Source organism: Rhamphochromis sp. 'chilingali', assembly GCF_963969265.1.
Source record: "Rhamphochromis sp. 'chilingali' genome assembly, chromosome: 14".
NCBI classification, from domain to species: Eukaryota; Metazoa; Chordata; class Actinopteri; order Cichliformes; family Cichlidae; genus Rhamphochromis; species Rhamphochromis sp. 'chilingali'.
This window is the reverse complement of record NC_137941.1, coordinates 9820379-9827430: the sequence shown is the minus strand read 5'-3', so window position 1 is coordinate 9827430 and position 7052 is coordinate 9820379.

Sequence of the window (7052 nt, the reverse complement as noted above, 5' to 3'; positions counted from 1 at the left end):
TTTGGCAGAAATACTATAATTTAGCACAAATACTATAAAAAGCAGAAATACTATAATTTAGCAGAAATACTATATTAAGCACAAACCCTATAAAAAGCAGAAATACTGTACTATGATTTGGTAGAAAAAACTATAATTAATCAGAAATACTATATTTGGCAGAAATACGGTATTTGGCACAAATCTTATAAAATAGCAGAAATAGTATGATTTAGCACAATAGTAATAACTTAAACAGAAAAATTGGAAAAGCAAAAATGGACAGCTGAAAAAATGATGAACATGCTGAAGGTCCCTCAACTATACTTGTTAAATGAAAAAAATCAGCAAAAAAATCTATGACAGCCACACAATCACAAATATGTACACATAAGAAAACACACATGCACAGAGAGACACACACACAAGATCCAATTCAGTCAACCAGTCTAAATATATTGAATTTGAATCTTAGAATGAGATCATCCCATTAAAAGCCTTTCTCTCTGTCACACACACACACACACACACACACACACACACACACACACACACAGGGAGAGAAAAGTGAGTTTCTAGGTCAGCCTGGGAGCTGCTGAATTTGAATCCACCAATCAGAGAGCCTGTGCACTCTTTCCCTCCAAAACAGGTGCATCCTTTTTACACACGCAGCACAGAGAGACACAGGATCATTGCAGTCTATTTCTCATAATGACGACTCCCCTCAAACAAATGACCATAATTTCCTAACTAGAACGGTCATTCTTACACCGTTTTGTTCAGAAGAGATGGGGGAATCTTCAAGTGTTGACAATTTATCATTAAAATATGAATTTTTAGAGATATATGACACGGATGACTTGTTGACTTAGAAGCCACGAATTCCCCAATATGCAAATTTGAATACCTGGAGCCCACATACATGATTGGCTGGCTGGGAAGCTGTGCAGGCCCTGATTTGTGGATTTGAATTCCTCAGCCCTCAGATATGATTGGCTGGCTTAGAAGCCATGAAGTCCCCAATATGCAAATTTGAATGCCTCAGGACACATATATGATTGGCTGGGAAACCGTGCAGGACCTGATTTGAAAATTTGAATGTCTAAGTCCTCACAGAGGATTGGCTGCCTGGGGACCAGGCAGAAATATATAGAAATACTATGATTAAGCATAAATACTACATTTAGTAGAAATACTATGTTTTAGCACAAATCCTATAAAAAGCAGAAATACTATAATTTAGCAGAAATACTATATTAAGCACAAATCCTATAAAAAGCAGAAATAGTATGATTAAGCATAAATACTACATTTAGTAGAAATACTATGTTTTAGCACAAATACTATAAAAAGCAGAAATACTATAATTTAGCAGAAATACCATATTAAGCACAAATCATATAAAAAGCAGAAATACTATATTAAGCACAAATTCTATAAAAAGCAGAAATACTATATTAAGCACAAATCCTATTAAAAGCAGAAATACTATATTAAGCACAAATCTTATGAAATAGCAGAAACAGTATGATTTAGCACAATAGTAATAAGTTAAACAGAAAAATTGGAAAAGCAAAATGGACAGCTGAAAAAATGCTGAACATGCTGAGGGTCCCTCAAATATACTTGTTAAATGAAAAAATCAGCATAAAAATGCACAGGGAGAGAGAAGTAAGTTTCTAGGTCAGCCTGGGAGCTGCTGAATTTGAATCCACCAATCAGAGAGCCTGTGTACTTTTTCCCGCCAAAACAGGTGCATCTTTTTACACACGCAGCAGAGAGAGGCACAGGATTATTGCAGCCTATTTCTCATAGTGAGGACTCCCCTCAAACAAATGACCATAATTTCCTAACCGTAGGGGCTAGAGCGGTCATTCTTACACCGTTTTGTTCAGAAGAGATGGGGGAATCTTCCAGTGTTAACAATTTATCATTAAAATGTGAATTTTTAGAGATATACGACATGGATGACTTGTTGACTTAGAAGCCACGAATTCCCCCAATATGCAAATTTGAATGCCTGAGGCCACATATATGATTGGCTGGCTGGGAAGCCGTGCAGGCCCTGATTTGTGGATTTGAATTCCTCAGCCCTCAGATATGATTGGCTGGCTTAGAAGCCATGAAGGCCCCAATATGCAAATTTGAATGCCTCAGGACACATATATGATTGGCTGGGAAACCGTGCAGGCCCTGATTTGAAAATTTGAATGTCTAAGTCCTCACAGAGGATTGGCTGCCTGGGGACCTGGCAGAAATATATAGAAATACTATGATTAAGCATAAATACTACATTTAGTAGAAATACTATGTTTTAGCACAAATACTATAAAAAGCAGAAATACTATAATTTAGCAGAAATACTATATTAAGCACAAATCCTATTAAAAGCAGAAATACTATATTAAGCACAAATCTTATGAAATAGCAGAAACAGTATGATTTAGCACAATAGTAATAAGTTAAACAGAAAAATTGGAAAAGCAAAATGGACAGCTGAAAAAATGCTGAACATGCTGAGGGTCCCTCAAATATACTTGTTAAATGAAAAAATCAGCATAAAAATGCACAGGGAGAGAGAAGTAAGTTTCTAGGTCAGCCTGGGAGCTGCTGAATTTGAATCCACCAATCAGAGAGCCTGTGTACTTTTTCCCGCCAAAACAGGTGCATCTTTTTACACACGCAGCAGAGAGAGGCACAGGATTATTGCAGCCTATTTCTCATAGTGAGGACTCCCCTCAAACAAATGACCATAATTTCCTAACCGTAGGGGCTAGAGCGGTCATTCTTACACCGTTTTGTTCAGAAGAGATGGGGGAATCTTCCAGTGTTAACAATTTATCATTAAAATGTGAATTTTTAGAGATATACGACATGGATGACTTGTTGACTTAGAAGCCACGAATTCCCCCAATATGCAAATTTGAATGCCTGAGGCCACATATATGATTGGCTGGCTGGGAAGCCGTGCAGGCCCTGATTTGTGGATTTGAATTCCTCAGCCCTCAGATATGATTGGCTGGCTTAGAAGCCATGAAGGCCCCAATATGCAAATTTGAATGCCTCAGGACACATATATGATTGGCTGGGAAACCGTGCAGGCCCTGATTTGAAAATTTGAATGTCTAAGTCCTCACAGAGGATTGGCTGCCTGGGGACCTGGCAGAAATATATAGAAATACTATGATTAAGCATAAATACTACATTTAGTAGAAATACTATGTTTTAGCACAAATACTATAAAAAGCAGAAATACTATAATTTAGCAGAAATACTATATTAAGCACAAATCCTATAAAAAGCAGAAATACTATATTAAGCACAAATTCTATAAAAAGCAGAAATACTATATTAAGCACAAATTCTATAAAAAGCAGAAATACTATATTAAGCACAAATCCTATTAAAAGCAGAAATACTATATTAAGCACAAATCTTATGAAATAGCAGAAACAGTATGATTTAGCACAATAGTAATAAGTTAAACAGAAAAATTGGAAAAGCAAAATGGACAGCTGAAAAAATGCTGAACATGCTGAGGGTCCCTCAAATATACTTGTTAAATGAAAAAAATCAGCAAAAAAATGCACAGGGAGAGAGAAGTAAGTTTCTAGGTCAGCCTGGGAGCTGCTGAATTTGAATCCACCAATCAGAGAGCCTGTGTACTTTTTCCCGCCAAAACATGTGCCTCTTTTTACACACGCAGCACAGAGAGGCACAGGATTATTGCAGCCTATTTCTCATAGTGAGGACTCCCCTCAAACAAATGACCATAATTTCCAAACCGTAGGGGCTAGAGCGGTCATTCTTACACCGTTTTGTTCAGAAGAGATGGGGGAATCTTCCAGTGTTTACAATTTATCATTAAAATATGAATTATTAAAGATATTTGACTTCTAATGCACCATAACTGAGTAGAGCGAAGCAAAAACTGCCTTGACTTGCCCTCAAACAACGCTTTGTAACTCGAAATCTATTTGGAGTATCGATATCATTCTTTCACCGTAAGAGACAGCAGGCTTTGGTGAACATCATGGAAATTTTCAGGTCTCTGTGGAAATCCAACAAAAAGTTATGACGAGAGAAAAAAGTGCTTCATTTCCACAGTTTGAAATCTGAAGAAATCTGAGCGAAGGACGAATTTCCTACCCTCAAACAAGTCCAACTCATTTCAGAACGGTAATAGGTGAGAAAGAAATTCTTGAATTGTGAGCGTCAGGGGTGTCTGAAGATATTCGGGGACAAGCCTCATGTCTTAACTTTGCTTCGTTAAGGAGATATGACGATTCGAATATGCCTCTCATTACAGAAATCCAGCGGTGATTTTGAACAAGCTCTCCATTCACTTTATATGGAGAGTTTTCTGACATTGTGTTGGTCTGAGGAGATTTGCGAAAATTCTATAAATCCCACAACAATGATAGTGACATTTCCTGAAAGCCAGCAAAAATACCTACGTTTTGATGTATAATTTGTGGAAGTTGAGTGAAAATTGAGCAAGTAGCAAACAGTTGTTCGGACATGAAGAGAAGACTGCAAAACCTTCAGTGACACACTGGAAGCCAAGAGCATAGCAACCATAACAACGCATGTATTTTGTGAAAAATCACAATTTTGCAACTCAAAACTTTAAGAGGCATAAAAGTAAAACAGTAGAAGATTTGAAAAAGCTGAATCATACCTGAATAGCCCAATAATTTGTGAACATTTTAAAATTTGAATGGTTGTTCTAGGTGAAAATATGAGGAAGTAGTTAAGTTTCAAAAACAAGCAAATTTTAGCAGAATTGCAGAAGTTTCCCATTCATTTCAATGGGACAAATTAAAGGAAAAAAGCTTAATATTTTAAAAAGTATAATAGTTAAAAATAGCAAAAATCGTAGCAGGAATTAGCAAAAATAGCAGAATAGTTTAAAATTTGAACGGTGAAAATCGGCTGAAAATTGTGGAAGTAGTTTAACGGCGAAAAGTGTACGGAAGCAACTAGAATAAAGTATAAAGAATAAAGAGAAACAGGAACTCAATAGTGTGGATGCTTAAAGCATCCACACAATTATAATAAATACTGATAAAAAGCATGTAAACATAAGTTTAATATGTACATATGTATATGTGGTATATAGATGGTGTGGGGGCAGGACTTAGTCCTTTAGAGTGTGTTTGTCAGATCCACTGAGCGACCAATCATTGGCCGGTCTGACCCTCCCCCAGTCTGTGCGCTGCTGAGACATCTGTGTGTGCCTTCGTGTGCCAGTCAGATACGCCAGAGACACAGACGGTGAAAGATCAGTTTACCCGTGCGGCGAAGAAGCTAGCTGGATAGTGAAAGTCCTTTTTTTCTGCGAGAATAATAAGAGTGATACTGTATTCCAGAGGCCGTGAGCCAACGTGAGCACTGTGAAGCCCCGTGTAGCATTTGTTGCTTTGCATGGTCAGGTTTTTTCCTTTGCTTATTTGGATTGGATTGGTTTTGAGGACCTGAGAAGAATCGAGGATCCCTTTTCCAGTACTGGATGGCGAGCCCAGCCCAAAGAGCCAGATGAACTAGTAGATTGTAACCCGACTGGTTACAAACACACTGAGTGACTATTGGACATTGAAAGACTGAAATTGACTTTAAAAAAAGACACAAAAGACAATATATCCTTAGGTCGACCATTTGTGGGGTTTATTTTATTTTGTTTTCAAGAAGCACGCTCTACTTTTGTTAAATGTGCACAACTTTAATAATTGCTAATAAATGCAATTGTGTTTTCTACACCTACTGTGTACAAGTCCTCTGTTGTCATACACCCTTGGCTCCTACGAATCTAGAACCTGTCTGATCTGGTCCATATTTCCCTTCTGTCCGCGTACTGTGGTTAAAGGTAACTATACTGCCCGCACTACATGCAAAGAAGGCAAGAAGTAGCACTAACAGGTCTAGTATTGCACCACCAGTGTTACACATGCAAAAAGATATTTTGTGAAAAGGGTTGGCGTAATAAGCAAATGCTTCAGCCAATACCTTTTGATTAGCCTTGTCTCATGCTTTCTTGCTTTGTGGTAGATCTTTGTTCTGTTTTCGCTGAGATATTTGAATGCTAATCAATAAAAAAAAAATATATATATATATATATATATATATATATATATATATATATATATATCTGAAAGCATCACATTGCTAAAAATCAGAAGCTGTAACTCTATGTTCTTCTATCCAAAATACCTAACCCTTTACCACATAATTTAATATAAAAATAAAATACTGCATAAATCTGATATTTGAATATCTTTTTTAAAAGATTTTTTGTGGCATTTTTGCCTTTTTTTACCTGGTAGAGGAGTTCAGCACCAAGCTGAACTGGTGTGCTGATATTAGAATGACACCTTTGATAGCCATAACTATTGATAGATATTGTTTGACTGACATAATTTTTTTTAACTCTTTTAGCTGCAGAAATTGAAAAATGAGACATAATTTTCCTGCTCAATAGTGCAATGGAAACAGCAGCCATCAAAAGTGCCTGTAAATTGATCAGGAGGTTTGTGGAAAGCACGCCAATCAGTCCAGTTGCAGTTTAAGTGGGTATCACCCAGTTTAGTGCTTTCCCGAGACTCCGGATAGCTCTCAACACCCACGGTAACAGAGACACAATCATTTCTGCTTTGGGTAATTTCCAATCAAAACCACGACAGATAGTCAACATTGGAGCAGTACTAAACTTTGTGCAGGAAAATATGTTGTACTGCCTGAGAGGGGCAGCCATATTCAGCAGGGAGTACCCCAGCTTGTACTGTTGCTGAAATATGCAATGACCATGTGGAAGAATCTGCAACAGCTAATGGGTGTGTTGATTCAAGCTGCTGGCTCTAAGGCTGCTGACAAACAGAGGCTCAAGCAGATTGCTTTTCCAGACAGTATTGAATAGAATAGAATGCCTTTATTGTCACTATACAGTTGTACAATGAGATACAGAGCATCTCCTACTAAGTGTAAACATGCTGGGGGTGGGGGGTACAATTCTGCAGCGCTATGTACATATGGACAGTATTAACAAAGGGAAAAAACATATATATATATATATAAAA